Source organism: Narcine bancroftii, chromosome 3 (genome assembly GCF_036971445.1).
Source record: "Narcine bancroftii isolate sNarBan1 chromosome 3, sNarBan1.hap1, whole genome shotgun sequence".
Classification (NCBI taxonomy): domain Eukaryota; kingdom Metazoa; phylum Chordata; class Chondrichthyes; order Torpediniformes; family Narcinidae; genus Narcine; species Narcine bancroftii.
Window position 1 is genome coordinate 33,970,857 of NC_091471.1, and position 25,751 is coordinate 33,996,607.

Sequence of the window (25,751 nt, forward strand, 5' to 3'; positions counted from 1 at the left end):
TCTCTCTATACCCAATGGATGTCGATACAGCAGAGTGATCTCTCTATACCCAATGGATGTCGATACAGCAGAGTAATCTCTCTATACACAATGGATGTCGATACAGCAGAGTGATCTCTCTATACCCAATGCATGTCGATACAGCAGAGTGATCTCTCTATACCCAATGGATGACGATACAGCAGAGTGATCTCTCTATACACAATGGATGTCGATACAGCAGAGTGATCTCTCTATACCCAATGCATGTCGATACAGCAGAGTGATCTCTCTATACACAATGGATGTCGATACAGCAGAGTGTTCTCTCTATACCCAATGGATGTCGATACAGCAGAGTGATCTCTCTATACCCAATGCATGTCGATACAGCAGAGTGATCTCTCTATACCCAATGCATGTCGATACAGCAGAGTGATCTCTCTATACACAATGAATGTCGATACAGCAGAGTGTTCTCTCTATACCCAATGGATGTCGATACAGCAGAGTAATCTCTCTATACCCAATGGAGGTCGATACAGCAGAGTGATCTCTCTATACCCAATGGATGATGATACAGCAGAGTAATCTCTCTATACCCAATGGATGACGATACAGCAGAGTGATCTCTCTATACCCAATGGATGTCGATACAGCAGAGTAATCTCTCTATACCCAATGGATGTCGATACAGCAGAGTGATCTCTCTATACCCAATGGATGTCGATACAGCAAAGTGATCTCTCTATACCCAATGGATGACGATACAGCAGAGTAATCTCTCTAAACCCAATGGATGTCGATACAGCAGAGTGATCTCTCTATACCCAATGGATGTCGATACAGCAGAGTAATCTCGCTATACCCAATGGATGTCGATACAGCAGAGTGATATCTTTATACCCAATGGATGTCGATACAGCAGAGTAATCTCTCTATACCCAATGGATGTCGATACAGCAGAGTGATCTCTCTATACCCAATGGATGTCGATACAGCAGAGTGATCTCTCTATACCCAATGGATGTCGATACAGCAGGGTGATCTCTCTATACCCAATGGACGTACATACAGCAGAGTGATCACTCTATACCCAATGGATGTCGATACAGCATAGTAATCTCTCTATACCCAATGGATGTCGATACAGCAGAGTGATCTCTCTATACCCAATGGATGTCGATACAGCAGAGTAATCTCTCTATACCCAATGGATGTCGATACGGCAGAGTAATCTCTCTATACCCAATGGATGTCGATACAGCAGAGTGATCTCTCTATACCCAATGGATGTCGATACAGCAGATTGATCTCTCTATACCCAATGGATGTCGATACAGCAGAGTAATCTCTCTATACCCAATGGATGTCGATACGGCAGAGTGATCTCTCTATCCCCAATGGATGTCGATACAGCAGAGTAATCTCTCTATACCCAATGTATGTCGATACAGCAGAGTGATCTCTCTATACCCAATGGATGTCGATACAGCAGAGTAATCTCTCTATACCCTATAGATGTCGATACAGCAGAGTGATCTCTCTATACCCAATGGATGTCGATACAGCAGAGTAATCTCTCTATACCCAATAGATGTCGATACAGCAGAGTGATCTCTCTATACCCAATGGATGTCGATACAGCAGAGTAATCTCTCTATACCCATGGACGTACATACAGCAGAGTAATCTCTCTATACCCAATGGATGTCGATACAGCAGAGTGATCTCTCTATACCCAATGGATGTCGATACAGCAGAGTGATCTCTCTATACCCAATGGATGTCGATACAGCAGAGTGATCCCTCTATACCCAATGGATGTCGATACAGCAGAGTAATCTCTCTATACCCAATGGATGTCGATACAGCAGAGTAATCTCTCTATACCCAATGGATGACGATACAGCAGAGTGATCTCTCTATACCCAATGGATGTCGATACAGCAGAGTAATCTCTCTATACCCAATGGATGTCGATACAGCAGAGTGATCTCTCTATACCCAATGGATGACGATACAGCAGAGTAATCTCTCTATACCCAATGGATGACGATACAGCAGAGTGATCTCTCTATACCCAGTGGATGTCGATACAGCAGTGTAATCTCTCTATACCCAATGGATGTCGATACAGCAGAGTGATATCTCTATACCCAATGGATGACGATACAGCAGAGTAATCTCTCTATACCCAATGGATGTCGATACAGCAGAGTGATCTCTCTATACCCAATGGATGTCGATACAGCAGAGTATTCTCTCTATACCCAATGGATGTCGATACAGCAGAGTGATCTCTCTATACCCAATGGATGTCGATACAGCAGAGTAATCTCTCTATACCCAATGGATGTCGATACAGCAGAGTGATCTCTCTATACCCAATGGATGTCGATACAGCAGAGTAATCTCTCTATACCCAATGGATGTCGATACAGCAGAGTGATCTCTCTATACCCAATCGATGTCGATACAGCAGAGTAATCTCTCTATACCCAATGGATGTCGATACAGCAGAGTGATCTCTCTATACCCAATGGATGTCGATACAGCAGAGTAATCTCTCAATACCCAATGGATGTCGATACAGCAGAGTGATCTCTCTATACCCAATGGATGTCGATACATCAGAGTGATCTCTCTATACCCAATGGACGTACATACAGCAGAGTGATCTCTCTAAACCCAATGGAGGTCGATACAGCAGAGTAATCTCTCTATACCCATGGACGTACATACAGCAGAGTAATCTCTCTATACCCAATGGATGTCGATACAGCAGAGTGATCTCTCTATACACAATGGATTTCGATACAGCAGAGTAATCTCTCTATACCCATGGACGTACATACAGCAGAGTAAACTCTCTATACCCAATGGATGTCGATACAGCAGAGTGATCTCTCTATACCCAATGGATGTCGATACAGCAGAGTAATCTCTCTATACCCAATGGATGTTGATACAGCAGAGTGATCTCTCTATACCCAATGGATGACGATACAGCAGAGTAATCTCTCTATACCCAATGGATGTCGATACAGCAGAATAATCTCTCTATACCCAATGGATGTCGATACAGCAGAGTAATCTCTCTATACCCAATGGATGTCGATACAGCAGAGAGATCTCTCTATACCCAATAGATGTCGATACAGCAGAGTAATCTCTCTATACCCAATGGATGTCGATACAGCAGAGTAATCTCTCTATACCCAATGGATGTCGATACAGCAGAGTGATCTCTCTATACCCAATGGATGTCGATACAGCAGAGTGATCTCTCTATACCCAATGGATGACGATACAGCAGAGTAATCTCTCTATACCCAATGGATGTCGATACAGCAGAGTGATCTCTCTATACACAATGGATGTCGATGCAGCAGAGTGATCTCTCTATACCCAATGGATGTCGATACAGCAGAGTGATCTCTCTATACCCAATGGATGTCGATACAGCAGAGTGATCTCTCTATACCCAATGGATGTCGATACAGCAGAGTGATCTCTCTATAGCCAATGCATGTCGATACAGCAGAGTGATCTCTCTATACCCAATGGATGACGATACAGCAGAGTAATCAATCTATACCCAATGGATGTCGATACAGCAGAGTGATCTCTCTATACCCAATGGATGACGATACACAGAGTAATCTCTCTATACCCAATGGATGACGATACAGCAGAGTGATCTCTCTATACCCAATGGATGTCGATACAACAGAGTAATCTCTCTATACCCAATGGATGTCGATACAGCAGAGTGATCTCTCTATAGCCAATGCATGTCGATACAGCAGAGTGATCTCTCTATACCCAATGGATGACGATACAGCAGAGTAATCAATCTATACCCAATGGATGTCGATACAGCAGAGTGATCTCTCTATACCCAATGGATGTCGATACAGCAGAGTAATCTCTCTATACCCAATGGATGTCGATACAGCAGAGTGATCTCTCTATACCCAATGGATGACGATACACAGAGTAATCTCTCTATACCCAATGGATGACGATACAGCAGAGTGATCTCTCTATACCCAATGGATGTCGATACAACAGAGTAATCTCTCTATACCCAATGGATGTCGATACAGCAGAGTGATCTCTCTATACCCAATGGATGTCGATACAGCAGAGTGATCTCTCTATACCCAATGGATGACGATACAGCAGAGTAATCTCTCTATACCCAATGGATGTCGATACAGCAGAGTGATCTCTCTATACCCAATGGATGTCGATACAGCAGAGTAATCTCTCTATACCCAATGGATGTCGATACAGCAGAGTGATCTCTTTATACCCAATGGATGTCGATACAGCAGAGTAATTTCTCTATACCCAATGGATGTCGATACAGCAGAGTGATCTCTCTATACCCAATGGATGTCGATACAGCAGAGTGATCTCTCTATACCCAATGGATGTCGATACAGCAGGGTGATCTCTCTATACCCAATGGACGTACATACAGCAGAGTGATCACTCTATACCCAATGGATGTCGATACAGCATAGTAATCTCTCTATACCCAATGGATGTCGATACAGCAGAGTGATCTCTCTATACCCAATGGATGTCGATACAGCAGAGTAATCTCTCTATACCCAATGGATGTCGATACAGCAGAGTAATCTCTCTATACCCAATGGATGTCGATACAGCAGAGTGATCTCTCTACACCCAATGGATGTCGATACAGCAGATTGATCTCTCTATACCCAATGGATGTCGATACAGCAGAGTAATCTCTCTATACCCAATGGATGTCGATACGGCAGAGTGATCTCTCTATACCCAATGGATGTCGATACAGCAGAGTAATCTCTCTATACCCAATGGATGTCGATACAGCAGAGTGATCTCTCTATACCCAATGGATGTCGATACAGCAGAGTAATCTCTCTATACCCAATAGATGTCGATACAGCAGAGTGATCTCTCTATACCCAATGGATGTCGATACAGCAGAGTAATCTCTCTATACCCAATAGATGTCGATACAGCAGATTGATCTCTCTATACCCAATGGATGTCGATACAGCAGAGTAATCTCTCTATACCCATGGACGTACATACAGCAGAGTAATCTCTCTACACCCAATGGATGTCGATACAGGAGAGTGATCTCTCTATACCCAATGGATGTCGATACAGCAGAGTGATCTCTATATACCCAATGGATGTAGATACAGCAGAGTGATCTCTCTATACCCAATGGATGTCGATACAGCAGAGTGATCTCTCTATACCCAATGGATTTCTTTACAGCAGAGTAAACTCTCTATACCCAATGGATGTCGATACAGCAGAATGATCTCTCTATACCCAATGGATGTCGATACAGCAGAGTAATCTCTCTATACCCAATAGATGTCGATACAGCAGAGTGATCTCTCTATACCCAATGGATGACGATACAGCAGAGTAATCTCTCTATACCCAATGGATGTCGATACAGCAGAATAATCTCTCTATACCCAATGGATGTCGATACAGCAGAGTAATCTCTCTATACCCAATGGATGTCGATACAGCAGAGAGATCTCTCTATACCCAATAGATGTCGATACAGCAGAGTAATCTCTCTATACCCAATGGATGTCGATACAGCAGAGTAATCTCTCTATACCCAATGGATGTCGATACAGCAGAGTGATCTCTCTATACCCAATGGATGTCGATACAGCAGAGTGATCTCTCTATACCCAATGGATGACGATACAACAGAGTAATCTCTCTATACCCAATGGATGTCGATACAGCAGAGTGATCTCTCTATACACAATGGATGTCGATGCAGCAGAGTGATCTCTCTATACCCAATGGATGTCGATACAGCAGAGTGATCTCTCTATACCCAACGGATGTTGATACAGCAGAGTAATCTCTCTATACCCAATGGATGTCGATACAGCAGAGTGATCTCTCTATAGCCAATGCATGTCGATACAGCAGAGTGATCTCTCTATACCCAATGGATGACGATACAGCAGAGTAATCAATCTATACCCAATGGATGTCGATACAGCAGAGTGATCTCTCTATACCCAATGGATGTCGATACAGCAGAGTAATCTCTCTATACCCAATGGATGTCGATACAGCAGAGTGATCTCTCTATACCCAATGGATGACGATACACAGAGTAATCTCTCTATACCCAATGGATGACGATACAGCAGAGTGATCTCTCTATACCCAATGGATGTCGATACAACAGAGTAATCTCTCTATACCCAATGGATGTCGATACAGCAGAGTGATCTCTCTATACCCAATGGATGTCGATACAGCAGAGTGATCTCTCTATACCCAATGGATGACGATACAGCAGAGTAATCTCTCTATACCCAATGGATGTCGATACAGCAGAGTGATCTCTCTATACCCAATGGATGTCGATACAGCAGAGTAATCTCTCTATACCCAATGGATGTCGATACAGCAGAGTGATCTCTTTATACCCAATGGATGTCGATACAGCAGAGTAATCTCTCAAAACCCAATGGATGTCGATACAGCAGAGTGATCTCTCTATACCCAATGGATGTCGATACGGCAGAGTGATCTCTCTATACCCAATGGATGTCGATACAGCAGGGTGATCTCTCTATACCCAATGGACGTACATACAGCAGAGTGATCACTCTATACCCAATGGATGTCGATACAGCATAGTAATCTCTCTATACCCAATGGATGTCGATACAGCAGAGTGATCTCTCTATACCCAATGGATGTCGATACAGCAGAGTAATCTCTCTATACCCAATGGATGTCGATACAGCAGAGTAATCTCTCTATACCCAATGGATGTCGATACAGCAGAGTGATCTCTCTACACCCAATGGATGTCGATACAGCAGATTGATCTCTCTATACCCAATGGATGTCGATACAGCAGAGTAATCTCTCTATACCCAATGGATGTCGATACGGCAGAGTGATCTCTCTATACCCAATGGATGTCGATACAGCAGAGTAATCTCTCTATACCCAATGGATGTCGATACAGCAGAGTGATCTCTCTATACACAATGGATGTCGATACAGCAGAGTAATCTCTCTATACCCAATAGATGTCGATACAGCAGAGTGAACTCTCTATACCCAATGGATGTCGATACAGCAGAGTAATCTCTCTATACCCAATGGATGTCGATACAGCAGAGTAATCTCTCTATACCCAATGGATGTCGATACAGCAGAGTGATCTCTCTATACCCAATGGATGTCGATACAGCAGAGTGATCTCTCTATACCCAATGGATGACGATACAGCAGAGTGATCTCTCTATACCCAATGGATGTCGATACAGCAGAGTGATCTCTCTAAACACAATGGATGTCGATACAGCAGAGTGATCTCTCTATACCCAATGGATGTCGATACAGCAGAGTGATCTCTCTATACCCAATGGATGTCGATACAGCAGAGTGATCTCTCTATACCCAATGGATGTCGATACAGCAGAGTAATCTCTCTATACCCAATGGATGTCGATACAGCAGTGTGATCTCTCTATACCCAATGCATGTCGATACAGCAGAGTGATCTCTCTATACCCAATGGATGACGATACAGCAGAGTAATCACTCTATACACAATGGATGTCGATACAGCAGAGTGTTCTCTCTATACCCAATGGATGTCGATACAGCAGAGTAATCTCTCTATACCCAATGGATGTCGATACAGCAGAGTAATCTCTCTATACCCAATGGATGTCGATACAGCAGAGTGATCTCTCTATACCCAATGGATGTCGATACAGCAGAGTGATCTCTCTATACCCAATGGATGACGATACAGCAGAGTAATCTCTCTATACCCAATGGATGTCGATACAGCAGAGTGATCTCTCTATACCCAATGGATGTCTTTACAGCAGAGTAAACTCTCTATACCCAATGGATGTCGATACAGCAGAGTGATCTCTCTATACCCAATGGATGTCGATACAGCAGAGAAATCTCTCTATACCCAATGGATGTCGATACAGCAGAGTGATCTCTCTATACCCAATGGATGACGATACAGCAGAGTAATCTCTCTATACCCAATGGATGTCGATACAGCAGAATAATCTCTCTATACCCAATGGATGTCGATACAGCAGAGTAATCTCTCTATACCCAATGGATGTCGATACAGCAGAGTGATCTCTCTATACCCAATAGATGTCGATACAGCAGAGTAATCTCTCTATACCCAATGGATGTCGATACAGCAGAGTAATCTCTCTATACCCAATGCATGTCGATACAGCAGAGTGATCTCTCTATACCCAATGGATGTCGATACAGCAGAGTGATCTCTCTATACCCAATGGATGACGATACAGCAGAGTGATCTCTCTATACCCAATGGATGTCGATACAGCAGAGTGATCTCTCTATACACAATGGATGTCGATACAGCAGAGTGATCTCTCTATAACCAATGGATGTCGATACAGCAGAGTGATCTCTCTATACCCAATGGATGTCGATACAGCAGAGTGATCTCTCTATACCCAATGGATGTCGATACAGCAGAGTAATCTCTCTATACACAATGGATGTCGATACAGCAGAGTGATCTCTCTATACCCAATGCATGTCGATACAGCAGAGTGATCTCTCTATACCCAATGGATGACGATACAGCAGAGTGATCTCTCTATACACAATGGATGTCGATACAGCAGAGTGATCTCTCTATACCCAATGCATGTCGATACAGCAGAGTGATCTCTCTATACACAATGGATGTCGATACAGCAGAGTGTTCTCTCTATACCCAATGGATGTCGATACAGCAGAGTGATCTCTCTATACCCAATGCATGTGGATACAGCAGAGTGATCTCTCTATACCCAATGCATGTCGATACAGCAGAGTGATCTCTCTATACACAATGGATGTCGATACAGCAGAGTGTTCTCTCTATACCCAATGGATGTCGATACAGCAGAGTAATCTCTCTATACCCAATGGAGGTCGATACAGCAGAGTGATCTCTCTATACCCAATGGATGATGATACAGCAGAGTAATCTCTCTATACCCAATGGATGACGATACAGCAGAGTGATCTCTCTATACCCAATGGATGTCGATACAGCAGAGTAATCTCTCTATACCCAATGGATGTCGATACAGCAGAGTGATCTCTCTATACCCAATGGATGTCGATACAGCAAAGTGATCTCTCTATACCCAATGGATGACGATACAGCAGAGTAATCTCTCTAAACCCAATGGATGTCGATACAGCAGAGTGATCTCTCTATACCCAATGGATGTCGATACAGCAGAGTAATCTCGCTATACCCAATGGATGTCGATACAGCAGAGTGATATCTTTATACCCAATGGATGTCGATACAGCAGAGTAATCTCTCTATACCCAATGGATGTCGATACAGCAGAGTGATCTCTCTATACCCAATGGATGTCGATACAGCAGAGTGATCTCTCTATACCCAATGGATGTCGATACAGCAGGGTGATCTCTCTATACCCAATGGACGTACATACAGCAGAGTGATCACTCTATACCCAATGGATGTCGATACAGCATAGTAATCTCTCTATACCCAATGGATGTCGATACAGCAGAGTGATCTCTCTATACCCAATGGATGTCGATACAGCAGAGTAATCTCTCTATACCCAATGGATGTCGATACGGCAGAGTAATCTCTCTATACCCAATGGATGTCGATACAGCAGAGTGATCTCTCTATACCCAATGGATGACGATACAGCAGAGTAATCAATCTATACCCAATGGATGTCGATACAGCAGAGTGATCTCTCTATACCCAATGGATGTCGATACAGCAGAGTAATCTCTCTATACCCAATGGATGTCGATACAGCAGAGTGATCTCTCTATACCCAATGGATGACGATACACAGAGTAATCTCTCTATACCCAATGGATGACGATACAGCAGAGTGATCTCTCTATACCCAATGGATGTCGATACAACAGAGTAATCTCTCTATACCCAATGGATGTCGATACAGCAGAGTGATCTCTCTATACCCAATGGATGTCGATACAGCAGAGTGATCTCTCTATACCCAATGGATGACGATACAGCAGAGTAATCTCTCTATACCCAATGGATGTCGATACAGCAGAGTGATCTCTCTATACCCAATGGATGTCGATACAGCAGAGTAATCTCTCTATACCCAATGGATGTCGATACAGCAGAGTGATCTCTTTATACCCAATGGATGTCGATACAGCAGAGTAATCTCTCTATACCCAATGGATGTCGATACAGCAGAGTGATCTCTCTATACCCAATGGATGTCGATACGGCAGAGTGATCTCTCTATACCCAATGGATGTCGATACAGCAGGGTGATCTCTCTATACCCAATGGACGTACATACAGCAGAGTGATCACTCTATACCCAATGGATGTCGATACAGCATAGTAATCTCTCTATACCCAATGGATGTCGATACAGCAGAGTGATCTCTCTATACCCAATGGATGTCGATACAGCAGAGTAATCTCTCTATACCCAATGGATGTCGATACAGCAGAGTAATCTCTCTATACCCAATGGATGTCGATACAGCAGAGTGATCTCTCTACACCCAATGGATGTCGATACAGCAGATTGATCTCTCTATACCCAATGGATGTCGATACAGCAGAGTAATCTCTCTATACCCAATGGATGTCGATACGGCAGAGTGATCTCTCTATACCCAATGGATGTCGATACAGCAGAGTAATCTCTCTATACCCAATGGATGTCGATACAGCAGAGTGATCTCTCTATACACAATGGATGTCGATACAGCAGAGTAATCTCTCTATACCCAATAGATGTCGATACAGCAGAGTGATCTCTCTATACCCAATGGATGTCGATACAGCAGAGTAATCTCTCTATACCCAATGGATGTCGATACAGCAGAGTAATCTCTCTATACCCAATGGATGTCGATACAGCAGAGTGATCTCTCTATACCCAATGGATGTCGATACAGCAGAGTGATCTCTCTATACCCAATGGATGACGATACAGCAGAGTGATCTCTCTATACCCAATGGATGTCGATACAGCAGAGTGATCTCTCTAAACACAATGGATGTCGATACAGCAGAGTGATCTCTCTATACCCAATGGATGTCGATACAGCAGAGTGATCTCTCTATACCCAATGGATGTCGATACAGCAGAGTGATCTCTCTATACCCAATGGATGTCGATACAGCAGAGTAATCTCTCTATACCCAATGGATGTCGATACAGCAGTGTGATCTCTCTATACCCAATGCATGTCGATACAGCAGAGTGATCTCTCTATACCCAATGGATGACGATACAGCAGAGTAATCACTCTATACACAATGGATGTCGATACAGCAGAGTGTTCTCTCTATACCCAATGGATGTCGATACAGCAGAGTAATCTCTCTATACCCAATGGATGTCGATACAGCAGAGTAATCTCTCTATACCCAATGGATGACGATACAGCAGAGTAATCTCTCTATACCCAATGGATGACGATACAGCAGAGTAATCTCTCTATACCCAATGGATGTCGATACAGCAGAGTGATGTCTCTATACCCAATGGATGTCGATACAGCAGAGTAATCTCTCTATACCCAATGGATGTCGATACAGCAGAGTGATCTCTTTATACCCAATGGATGTCGATACAGCAGAGTAATCTCTCTATACCCAATGGATGTCGATACAGCAGAGTGATCTCTCTATACCCAATGGATGTCGATACGGCAGAGTGATCTCTCTATACCCAATGGATGTCGATACAGCAGGGTGATCTCTCTATACCCAATGGACGTACATACAGCAGAGTGATCACTCTATACCCAATGGATGTCGATACAGCAGAGTGATCTCTCTATACCCAATGGATGTCGATACAGCAGAGTAATCTCTCTATACCCAATGGATGTCGATACAGCAGAGTAATCTCTCTATACCCAATGGATGTCGATACAGCAGAGTGATCTCTCTACACCCAATGGATGTCGATACAGCAGATTGATCTCTCTATACCCAATGGATGTCGATACAGCAGAGTAATCTCTCTATACCCAATGGATGTCGATACGGCAGAGTGATCTCTCTATACCCAATGGATGTCGATACAGCAGAGTAATCTCTCTATACCCAATGGATGTCGATACAGCAGAGTGATCTCTCTATACACAATGGATGTCGATACAGCAGAGTAATCTCTCTATACCCAATAGATGTCGATACAGCAGAGTGATCTCTCTATACCCAATGGATGTCGATACAGCAGAGTAATCTCTCTATACCCAATGGATGTCGATACAGCAGAGTAATCTCTCTATACCCAATGGATGTCGATACAGCAGAGTGATCTCTCTATACCCAATGGATGTCGATACAGCAGAGTGATCTCTCTATACCCAATGGATGACGATACAGCAGAGTGATCTCTCTATACCCAATGGATGTCGATACAGCAGAGTGATCTCTCTAAACACAATGGATGTCGATACAGCAGAGTGATCTCTCTCTACCCAATGGATGTCGATACAGCAGAGTGATCTCTCTATACCCAATGGATGTCGATACAGCAGAGTGATCTCTCTATACCCAATGGATGTCGATACAGCAGAGTAATCTCTCTATACCCAATGGATGTCGATACAGCAGTGTGATCTCTCTATACCCAATGCATGTCGATACAGCAGAGTGATCTCTCTATACCCAATGGATGACGATACAGCAGAGTAATCACTCTATACACAATGGATGTCGATACAGCAGAGTGTTCTCTCTATACCCAATGGATGTCGATACAGCAGAGTAATCTCTCTATACCCAATGGATGACGATACAGCAGAGTAATCTCTCTATACCCAATGGATGACGATACAGCAGAGTGATCTCTCTATACCCAATGGATGTCGATACAGCAGAGTAATCTCTCTATACCCAATGGATGTCGATACAGCAGAGTGATCTCTCTATACCCAATGGATGTCGATACAGCAGAGTGATCTCTCTATACCCAATGGATGACGATACAGCAGAGTAATCTCTCTATACCCAATGGATGTCGATACAGCAGAGTGATCTCTCTATACCCAATGGATGTCTTTACAGCAGAGTAAACTCTCTATACCCAATGGATGTCGATACAGCAGAGTGATCTCTCTATACCCAATGGATGTCGATACAGCAGAGAAATCTCTCTATACCCAATGGATGTCGATACAGCAGAGTGATCTCTCTATACCCAATGGATGACGATACAGCAGAGTAATCTCTCTATACCCAATGGATGTCGATACAGCAGAATAATCTCTCTATACCCAATGGATGTCGATACAGCAGAGTAATCTCTCTATACCCAATGGATGTCGATACAGCAGAGTGATCTCTCTATACCCAATAGATGTCGATACAGCAGAGTAATCTATCTATACCCAATGGATGTCGATACAGCAGAGTAATCTCTCTATACCCAATGCATGTCGATACAGCAGTGATCTCTCTATACCCAATGGATGTCGATACAGCAGAGTGATCTCTCTATACCCAATGGATGACGATACAGCAGAGTGATCTCTCTATACCCAATGGATGTCGATACAGCAGAGTGATCTCTCTATACACAATGGATGTCGATACAGCAGAGTGATCTCTCTATAACCAATGGATGTCGATACAGCAGAGTGATCTCTCTATACCCAATGGATGTCGATACAGCAGAGTGATCTCTCTATACCCAATGGATGTCGATACAGCAGAGTAATCTCTCTATACACAATGGATGTCGATACAGCAGAGTGATCTCTCTATACCCAATGCATGTCGATACAGCAGAGTGATCTCTCTATACCCAATGGATGACGATACAGCAGAGTGATCTCTCTATACACAATGGATGTCGATACAGCAGAGTGATCTCTCTATACACAATGCATGTCGATACAGCAGAGTGATCTCTCTATACACAATGGATGTCGATACAGCAGAGTGTTCTCTCTATACCCAATGGATGTCGATACAGCAGAGTGATCTCTCTATACCCAATGCATGTCGATACAGCAGAGTGATCTCTCTATACCCAATGCATGTCGATACAGCAGAGTGATCTCTCTATACACAATGGATGTCGATACAGCAGAGTGTTCTCTCTATACCCAATGGATGTCGATACAGCAGAGTAATCTCTCTATACCCAATGGAGGTCGATACAGCAGAGTGATCTCTCTATACCCAATGGATGATGATACAGCAGAGTAATCTCTCTATACCCAATGGATGACGATACAGCAGAGTGATCTCTCTATACCCAATGGATGTCGATACAGCAGAGTAATCTCTCTATACCCAATGGATGTCGATACAGCAGAGTGATCTCTCTATACCCAATGGATGTCGATACAGCAAAGTGATCTCTCTATACCCAATGGATGACGATACAGCAGAGTAATCTCTCTAAACCCAATGGATGTCGATACAGCAGAGTGATCTCTCTATACCCAATGGATGTCGATACAGCAGAGTAATCTCGCTATACCCAATGGATGTCGATACAGCAGAGTGATATCTTTATACCCAATGGATGTCGATACAGCAGAGTAATCTCTCTATACCCAATGGATGTCGATACAGCAGAGTGATCTCTCTATACCCAATGGATGTCGATACAGCAGAGTGATCTCTCTATACCCAATGGATGTCGATACAGCAGGGTGATCTCTCTATACCCAATGGACGTACATACAGCAGAGTGATCACTCTATACCCAATGGATGTCGATACAGCATAGTAATCTCTCTATACCCAATGGATGTCGATACAGCAGAGTGATCTCTCTATACCCAATGGATGTCGATACAGCAGAGTAATCTCTCTATACCCAATGGATGTCGATACAGCAGAGTGATCTCTCTATACCCAATGGATGTCGATACAGCAAAGTGATCTCTCTATACCCAATGGATGACGATACAGCAGAGTAATCTCTCTAAACCCAATGGATGTCGATACAGCAGAGTGATCTCTCTATACCCAATGGATGTCGATACAGCAGAGTAATCTCGCTATACCCAATGGATGTCGATACAGCAGAGTGATATCTTTATACCCAATGGATGTCGATACAGCAGAGTAATCTCTCTATACCCAATGGATGTCGATACAGCAGAGTGATCTCTCTATACCCAATGGATGTCGATACAGCAGAGTGATCTCTCTATACCCAATGGATGTCGATACAGCAGGGTGATCTCTCTATACCCAATGGACGTACATACAGCAGAGTGATCACTCTATACCCAATGGATGTCGATACAGCATAGTAATCTCTCTATACCCAATGGATGTCGATACAGCAGAGTGATCTCTCTATACCCAATGGATGTCGATACAGCAGAGTAATCTCTCTATACCCAATGGATGTCGATACGGCAGAGTAATCTCTCTATACCCAATGGATGTCGATACAGCAGAGTGATCTCTCTATACCCAATGGATGACGATACAGCAGAGTAATCAATCTATACCCAATGGATGTCGATACAGCAGAGTGATCTCTCTATACCCAATGGATGTCGATACAGCAGAGTAATCTCTCTATACCCAATGGATGTCGATACAGCAGAGTGATCTCTCTATACCCAATGGATGACGATACACAGAGTAATCTCTCTATACCCAATGGATGACGATACAGCAGAGTGATCTCTCTATACCCAATGGATGTCGATACAACAGAGTAATCTCTCTATACCCAATGGATGTCGATACAGCAGAGTGATCTCTCTATACCCAATGGATGTCGATACAGCAGAGTGATCTCTCTATACCCAATGGATGACGATACAGCAGAGTAATCTCTCTATACCCAATGGATGTCGATACAGCAGAGTGATCTCTCTATACCCAATGGATGTCGATACAGCAGAGTAATCTCTCTATACCCAATGGATGTCGATACAGCAGAGTGATCTCTTTATACCCAATGGATGTCGATACAGCAGAGTAATCTCTCTATACCCAATGGATGTCGATACAGCAGAGTGATCTCTCTATACCCAATGGATGTCGATACGGCAGAGTGATCTCTCTATACCCAATGGATGTCGATACAGCAGGGTGATCTCTCTATACCCAATGGACGTACATACAGCAGAGTGATCACTCTATACCCAATGGATGTCGATACAGCATAGTAATCTCTCTATACCCAATGGATGTCGATACAGCAGAGTGATCTCTCTATACCCAATGGATGTCGATACAGCAGAGTAATCTCTCTATACCCAATGGATGTCGATACAGCAGAGTAATCTCTCTATACCCAATGGATGTCGATACAGCAGAGTGATCTCTCTACACCCAATGGATGTCGATACAGCAGATTGATCTCTCTATACCCAATGGATGTCGATACAGCAGAGTAATCTCTCTATACCCAATGGATGTCGATACGGCAGAGTGATCTCTCTATACCCAATGGATGTCGATACAGCAGAGTAATCTCTCTATACCCAATGGATGTCGATACAGCAGAGTGATCTCTCTATACACAATGGATGTCGATACAGCAGAGTAATCTCTCTATACCCAATAGATGTCGATACAGCAGAGTGATCTCTCTATACCCAATGGATGTCGATACAGCAGAGTAATCTCTCTATACCCAATGGATGTCGATACAGCAGAGTAATCTCTCTATACCCAATGGATGTCGATACAGCAGAGTGATCTCTCTATACCCAATGGATGTCGATACAGCAGAGTGATCTCTCTATACCCAATGGATGACGATACAGCAGAGTGATCTCTCTATACCCAATGGATGTCGATACAGCAGAGTGATCTCTCTAAACACAATGGATGTCGATACAGCAGAGTGATCTCTCTATACCCAATGGATGTCGATACAGCAGAGTGATCTCTCTATACCCAATGGATGTCGATACAGCAGAGTGATCTCTCTATACCCAATGGATGTCGATACAGCAGAGTAATCTCTCTATACCCAATGGATGTCGATACAGCAGTGTGATCTCTCTATACCCAATGCATGTCGATACAGCAGAGTGATCTCTCTATACCCAATGGATGACGATACAGCAGAGTAATCACTCTATACACAATGGATGTCGATACAGCAGAGTGTTCTCTCTATACCCAATGGATGTCGATACAGCAGAGTAATCTCTCTATACCCAATGGATGTCGATACAGCAGAGTAATCTCTCTATACCCAATGGATGACGATACAGCAGAGTAATCTCTCTATACCCAATGGATGACGATACAGCAGAGTGATCTCTCTATACCCAATGGATGTCGATACAGCAGAGTAATCTCTCTATACCCAATGGATGTCGATACAGCAGAGTGATCTCTCTATACCCAATGGATGTCGATACAGCAGAGTTATCTCTCTATACCCAATGGATGACGATACAGCAGAGTAATCTCTCTATACCCAATGGATGTCGATACAGCAGAGTGATCTCTCTATACCCAATGGATGTCTTTACAGCAGAGTAAACTCTCTATACCCAATGGATGTCGATACAGCAGAGTGATCTCTCTATACCCAATGGATGTCGATACAGCAGAGAAATCTCTCTATACCCAATGGATGTCGATACAGCAGAGTGATCTCTCTATACCCAATGGATGACGATACAGCAGAGTAATCTCTCTATACCCAATGGATGTCGATACAGCAGAATAATCTCTCTATACCCAATGGATGTCGATACAGCAGAGTAATCTCTCTATACCCAATGGATGTCGATACAGCAGAGTGATCTCTCTATACCCAATAGATGTCGATACAGCAGAGTAATCTATCTATACCCAATGGATGTCGATACAGCAGAGTAATCTCTCTATACCCAATGCATGTCGATACAGCAGTGATCTCTCTATACCCAATGGATGTCGATACAGCAGAGTGATCTCTCTATACCCAATGGATGACGATACAGCAGAGTGATCTCTCTATACCCAATGGATGTCGATACAGCAGAGTGATCTCTCTATACACAATGGATGTCGATACAGCAGAGTGATCTCTCTATAACCAATGGATGTCGATACAGCAGAGTGATCTCTCTATACCCAATGGATGTCGATACAGCAGAGTGATCTCTCTATACCCAATGGATGTCGATACAGCAGAGTAATCTCTCTATACACAATGGATGTCGATACAGCAGAGTGATCTCTCTATACCCAATGCATGTCGATACAGCAGAGTGATCTCTCTATACCCAATGGATGACGATACAGCAGAGTGATCTCTCTATACACAATGGATGTCGATACAGCAGAGTGATCTCTCTATACACAATGCATGTCGATACAGCAGAGTGATCTCTCTATACACAATGGATGTCGATACAGCAGAGTGTTCTCTCTATACCCAATGGATGTCGATACAGCAGAGTGATCTCTCTATACCCAATGCATGTCGATACAGCAGAGTGATCTCTCTATACCCAATGCATGTCGATACAGCAGAGTGATCTCTCTATACACAATGGATGTCGATACAGCAGAGTGTTCTCTCTATACCCAATGGATGTCGATACAGCAGAGTAATCTCTCTATACCCAATGGAGGTCGATACAGCAGAGTGATCTCTCTATACCCAATGGATGATGATACAGCAGAGTAATCTCTCTATACCCAATGGATGACGATACAGCAGAGTGATCTCTCTATACCCAATGGATGTCGATACAGCAGAGTAATCTCTCTATACCCAATGGATGTCGATACAGCAGAGTGATCTCTCTATACCCAATGGATGTCGATACAGCAAAGTGATCTCTCTATACCCAATGGATGACGATACAGCAGAGTAATCTCTCTAAACCCAATGGATGTCGATACAGCAGAGTGATCTCTCTATACCCAATGGATGTCGATACAGCAGAGTAATCTCGCTATACCCAATGGATGTCGATACAGCAGAGTGATATCTTTATACCCAATGGATGTCGATACAGCAGAGTAATCTCTCTATACCCAATGGATGTCGATACAGCAGAGTGATCTCTCTATACCCAATGGATGTCGATACAGCAGAGTGATCTCTCTATACCCAATGGATGTCGATACAGCAGGGTGATCTCTCTATACCCAATGGACGTACATACAGCAGAGTGATCACTCTATACCCAATGGATGTCGATACAGCATAGTAATCTCTCTATACCCAATGGATGTCGATACAGCAGAGTGATCTCTCTATACCCAATGGATGTCGATACAGCAGAGTAATCTCTCTATACCCAATGGATGTCGATACGGCAGAGTAATCTCTCTATACCCAATGGATGTCGATACAGCAGAGTGATCTCTCTATACCCAATGGATGTCGATACAGCAGATTGATCTCTCTATACCCAATGGATGTCGATACAGCAGAGTAATCTCTCTATACCCAATGGATGTCGATACGGCAGAGTGATCTCTCTATCCCCAATGGATGTCGATACAGCAGAGTAATCTCTCTATACCCAATGTATGTCGATACAGCAGAGTGATCTCTCTATACCCAATGGATGTCGATACAGCAGAGTAATCTCTCTATACCCTATAGATGTCGATACAGCAGAGTGATCTCTCTATACCCAATGGATGTCGATACAGCAGAGTAATCTCTCTATACCCAATAGATGTCGATACAGCAGAGTGATCTCTCTATACCCAATGGATGTCGATACAGCAGAGTAATCTCTCTATACCCATGGACATACATACAGCAGAGTAATCTCTCTATACCCAATGGATGTCGATACAGCAGAGTGATCTCTCTATACCCAATGGATGTCGATACAGCAGAGTGATCTCTCTATACCCAATGGATGTCGATACAGCAGAGTGATCCCTCTATACCCAATGGATGTCGATACAGCAGAGTAATCTCTCTATACCCAATGGATGTCGATACAGCAGAGTAATCTCTCTATACCCAATGGATGACGATACAGCAGAGTGATCTCTCTATACCCAATGGATGTCGATACAGCAGAGTAATCTCTCTATACCCAATGGATGTCGATACAGCAGAGTGATCTCTCTATACCCAATGGATGACGATACAGCAGAGTAATCTCTCTATACCCAATGGATGACGATACAGCAGAGTGATCTCTCTATACCCAGTGGATGTCGATACAGCAGTGTAATCTCTCTATACCCAATGGATGTCGATACAGCAGAGTGATATCTCTATACCCAATGGATGACGATACAGCAGAGTAATCTCTCTATACCCAATGGATGTCGATACAGCAGAGTGATCTCTCTATACCCAATGGATGTCGATACAGCAGAGTTATCTCTCTATACCCAATGGATGTCGATACAGCAGAGTGATCTCTCTATACCCAATGGATGTCGATACAGCAGAGTAATCTCTCTATACCCAATGGATGTCGATACAGCAGAGTGATCTCTCTATACCCAATGGATGTCGATACAGCAGAGTAATCTCTCTATACCCAATGGATGTCGATACAGCAGAGTGATCTCTCTATACCCAATCGATGTCGATACAGCAGAGTAATCTCTCTATACCCAATGGATGTCGATACAGCAGAGTGATCTCTCTATACCCAATGGATGTCGATACAGCAGAGTAATCTCTCAATACCCAATGGATGTCGATACAGCAGAGTGATCTCTCTATACCCAATGGATGTCGATACATCAGAGTGATCTCTCTATACCCAATGGACGTACATACAGCAGAGTGATCTCTCTAAACCCAATGGAGGTCGATACAGCAGAGTAATCTCTCTATACCCATGGACGTACATACAGCAGAGTAATCTCTCTATACCCAATGGATGTCGATACAGCAGAGTGATCTCTCTATACACAATGGATTTCGATACAGCAGAGTAATCTCTCTATACCCATGGACGTACATACAGCAGAGTGATCACTCTATACCCAATGGATGTCGATACAGCAGAGTGATCTCTCTATACCCAATGGATGTCTTTACAGCAGAGTAAACTCTCTATACCCAATGGATGTCGATACAGCAGAGTGATCTCTCTGTACCCAATGGATGTCGATACAGCAGAGTAATCTCTCTATACCCAATGGATGTCGATACAGCAGAGTGATCTCTCTATACCCAATGGATGACGATACAGCAGAGTAATCTCTCTATACCCAATGGATGTCGATACAGCAGAATAATCTCTCTATACCCAATGGATGTCGATACAGCAGAGAGATCTCTCTATACCCAATGGATGTCGATACAGCAGAGAGATCTCTCTATACCCAATAGATGTCGATACAGCAGAGTAATCTCTCTATACCCAATGGATGTCGATACAGCAGAGTAATCTCTCTATACCCAATGGATGTCGATACAGCAGAGTGATCTCTCTATACCCAATGGATGTCGATACAGCAGAGTGATCTCTCTATACCCAATGGATGACGATACAGCAGAGTAATCTCTCTATACCCAATGGATGTCGATACAGCAGAGTGATCTCTCTATACACAATGGATGTCGATGCAGCAGAGTGATCTCTCTATACCCAATGGATGTCGATACAGCAGAGTGATCTCTCTATACCCAATGGATGTCGATACAGCAGAGTGATCTCTCTATACCCAATGGATGTCGATACAGCAGAGTAATCTCTCTATACCCAATGGATGTCGATACAGCAGAGTGATCTCTCTATAGCCAATGCATGTCGATACAGCAGAGTGATCTCTCTATACCCAATGGATGACGATACAGCAGAGTAATCAATCTATACCCAATGGATGTCGATACAGCAGAGTGATCTCTCTATACCCAATGGATGTCGATACAGCAGAGTAATCTCTCTATACCCAATGGATGTCGATACAGCAGAGTGATCTCTCTATACCCAATGGATGACGATACACAGAGTAATCTCTCTATACCCAATGGATGACGATACAGCAGAGTGATCTCTCTATACCCAATGGATGTCGATACAACAGAGTAATCTCTCTATACCCAATGGATGTCGATACAGCAGAGTGATCTCTCTATACCCAATGGATGTCGATACAGCAGAGTGATCTCTCTATACCCAATGGATGACGATACAGCAGAGTAATCTCTCTATACCCAATGGATGTCGATACAGCAGAGTGATCTATCTATACCCAATGGATGTCGATACAGCAGAGTAATCTCTCTATACCCAATGGATGTCGATACAGCAGAGTGATCTCTTTATACCCAATGGATGTCGATACAGCAGAGTAATTTCTCTATACCCAATGGATGTCGATACAGCAGAGTGATCTCTCTATACCCAATGGATGTCGATACAGCAGAGTGATCTCTCTATACCCAATGGATGTCGATACAGCAGGGTGATCTCTCTATACCCAATGGACGTACATACAGCAGAGTGATCACTCTATACCCAATGGATGTCGATACAGCATAGTAATCTCTCTATACCCAATGGATGTCGATACAGCAGAGTGATCTCTCTATACCCAATGGATGTCGATACAGCAGAGTAATCTCTCTATACCCAATGGATGTCGATACAGCAGAGTAATCTCTCTATACCCAATGGATGTCGATACAGCAGAGTGATCTCTCTACACCCAATGGATGTCGATACAGCAGATTGATCTCTCTATACCCAATGGATGTCGATACAGCAGAGTAATCTCTCTATACCCAATGGATGTCGATACGGCAGAGTGATCTCTCTATACCCAATGGATGTCGATACAGCAGAGTAATCTCTCTATACCCAATGGATGTCGATACAGCAGAGTGATCTCTCTATACCCAATGGATGTCGATACAGCAGAGTAATCTCTCTATACCCAATAGATGTCGATACAGCAGAGTGATCTCTCTATACCCAATGGATGTCGATACAGCAGAGTAATCTCTCTATACCCAATAGATGTCGATACAGCAGATTGATCTCTCTATACCCAATGGATGTCGATACAGCAGAGTAATCTCTGTATACCCATGGACGTACATACAGCAGAGTAATCTCTCTACACCGAATGGATGTCGATACAGGAGAGTGATCTCTCTATACCCAATGGATGTCGATACAGCAGAGTGATCTCTATATACCCAATGGATGTAGATACAGCAGAGTGATCTCTCTATACCCAATGGATGTCGATACAGCAGAGTGATCTCTCTATACCCAATGGATTTCTTTACAGCAGAGTAAACTCTCTATACCCAATGGATGTCGATACAACAGAGTGATCTCTCTATACCCAATGGATGTCGATACAGCAGGGTAATCTCTCTATACCCAATAGATGTCGATACAGCAGAGTGATCTCTCTATACCCAATGGATGACGATACAGCAGAGTAATCTCTCTATACCCAATGGATGTCGATACAGCAGAATAATCTCTCTATACCCAATGGATGTCGATACAGCAGAGTAATCTCTCTATACCCAATGGATGTCGATACAGCAGAGAGATCTCTCTATACCCAATAGATGTCGATACAGCAGAGTAATCTCTCTATACCCAATGGATGTCGATACAGCAGAGTAATCTCTCTATACCCAATGGATGTCGATACAGCAGAGTGATCTCTCTATACCCAATGGATGACGATACAACAGAGTAATCTCTCTATACCCAATGGATGTCGATACAGCAGAGTGATCTCTCTATACACAATGGATGTCGATGCAGCAGAGTAATCTCTCTATACCCAATGGATGTCGATACAGCAGAGAGATCTCTCTATACCCAATAGATGTCGATACAGCAGAGTAATCTCTCTATACCCAATGGATGTCGATACAGCAGAGTAATCTCTCTATACCCAATGGATGTCGATACAGCAGAGTGATCTCTCTATACCCAATGGATGACGATACAACAGAGTAATCTCTCTATACCCAATGGATGTCGATACAGCAGAGTGATCTCTCTATACACAATGGATGTCGATGCAGCAGAGTGATCTCTCTATACCCAATGGATGTCGATACAGCAGAGTGATCTCTCTATACCCAATGGATGTCGATACAGCAGAGTGATCTCTCTATACCCAACGGATGTTGATACAGCAGAGTAATCTTTCTATACCCAATGGATGTCGATACAGCAGAGTGATCTCTCTATAGCCAATGCATGTCGATACAGCAGAGTGATCTCTCTATACCCAATGGATGACGATACAGCAGAGTAATCAATCTATACCCAATGGATGTCGATACAGCAGAGTGATCTCTCTATACCCAATGGATGTCGATACAGCAGAGTAATCTCTCTATACCCAATGGATGTCGATACAGCAGAGTGATCTCTCTATACCCAATGGATGACGATACACAGAGTAATCTCTCTATACCCAATGGATGACGATACAGCAGAGTGATCTCTCTATACCCAATGGATGTCGATACAACAGAGTAATCTCTCTATACCCAATGGATGTCGATACAGCAGAGTGATCTCTCTATACCCAATGGATGTCGATACAGCAGAGTGATCTCTCTATACCCAATGGATGACGATACAGCAGAGTAATCTCTCTATACCCAATGGATGTCGATACAGCAGAGTGATCTCTCTATACCCAATGGATGTCGATACAGCAGAGTAATCTCTCTATACCCAATGGATGTCGATACAGCAGAGTGATCTCTTTATACCCAATGGATGTCGATACAGCAGAGTAATCTCTCTATACCCAATGGATGTCGATAGAGCAGAGTGATCTCTCTATACCCAATGGATGTCGATACGGCAGAGTGATCTCTCTATACCCAATGGATGTCGATACAGCAGGGTGATCTCTCTATACCCAATGGACGTACATACAGCAGAGTGATCACTCTATACCCAATGGATGTCGATACAGCATAGTAATCTCTCTATACCCAATGGATGTCGATACAGCAGAGTGATCTCTCTATACCCAATGGATGTCGATACAGCAGAGTAATCTCTCTATACCCAATGGATGTCGATACAGCAGAGTAATCTCTCTATACCCAATGGATGTCGATACAGCAGAGTGATCTCTCTACACCCAATGGATGTCGATACAGCAGATTGATCTCTCTATACCCAATGGATGTCGATACAGCAGAGTAATCTCTCTATACCCAATGGATGTCGATACGGCAGAGTGATCTCTCTATACCCAATGGATGTCGATACAGCAGAGTAATCTCTCTATACCCAATGGATGTCGATACAGCAGAGTGATCTCTCTATATCCAATGGATGTCGATACAGCAGAGTAATCTCTCTATACCCAATAGATGTCGATACAGCAGAGTGATCTCTCTATACACAATGGATGTCGATACAGCAGAGTAATCTCTCTATACCCAATAGATGTCGATACAGCAGATTGATCTCTCTATACCCAATGGATGTCGATACAGCAGAGTAATCTCTCTATACCCATGGACGTACATACAGCAGAGTAATCTCTCTACACCCAATGGATGTCGATACAGGAGAGTGATCTCTCTATACCCAATGGATGTCGATACAGCAGAGTGATCTCTATATACCCAATGGATGTTGATACAGCAGAGTGATCTCTCTATACCCAATGGATGTCGATACAGCAGAGTGATCTCTCTATACCCAATGGATTTCTTTACAGCAGAGTAAACTCTCTATACCCAATGGATGTCGATACAGGAGAGTGATCTCTCTATACCCAATGGATGTCGATACAGCAGAGTGATCTCTCT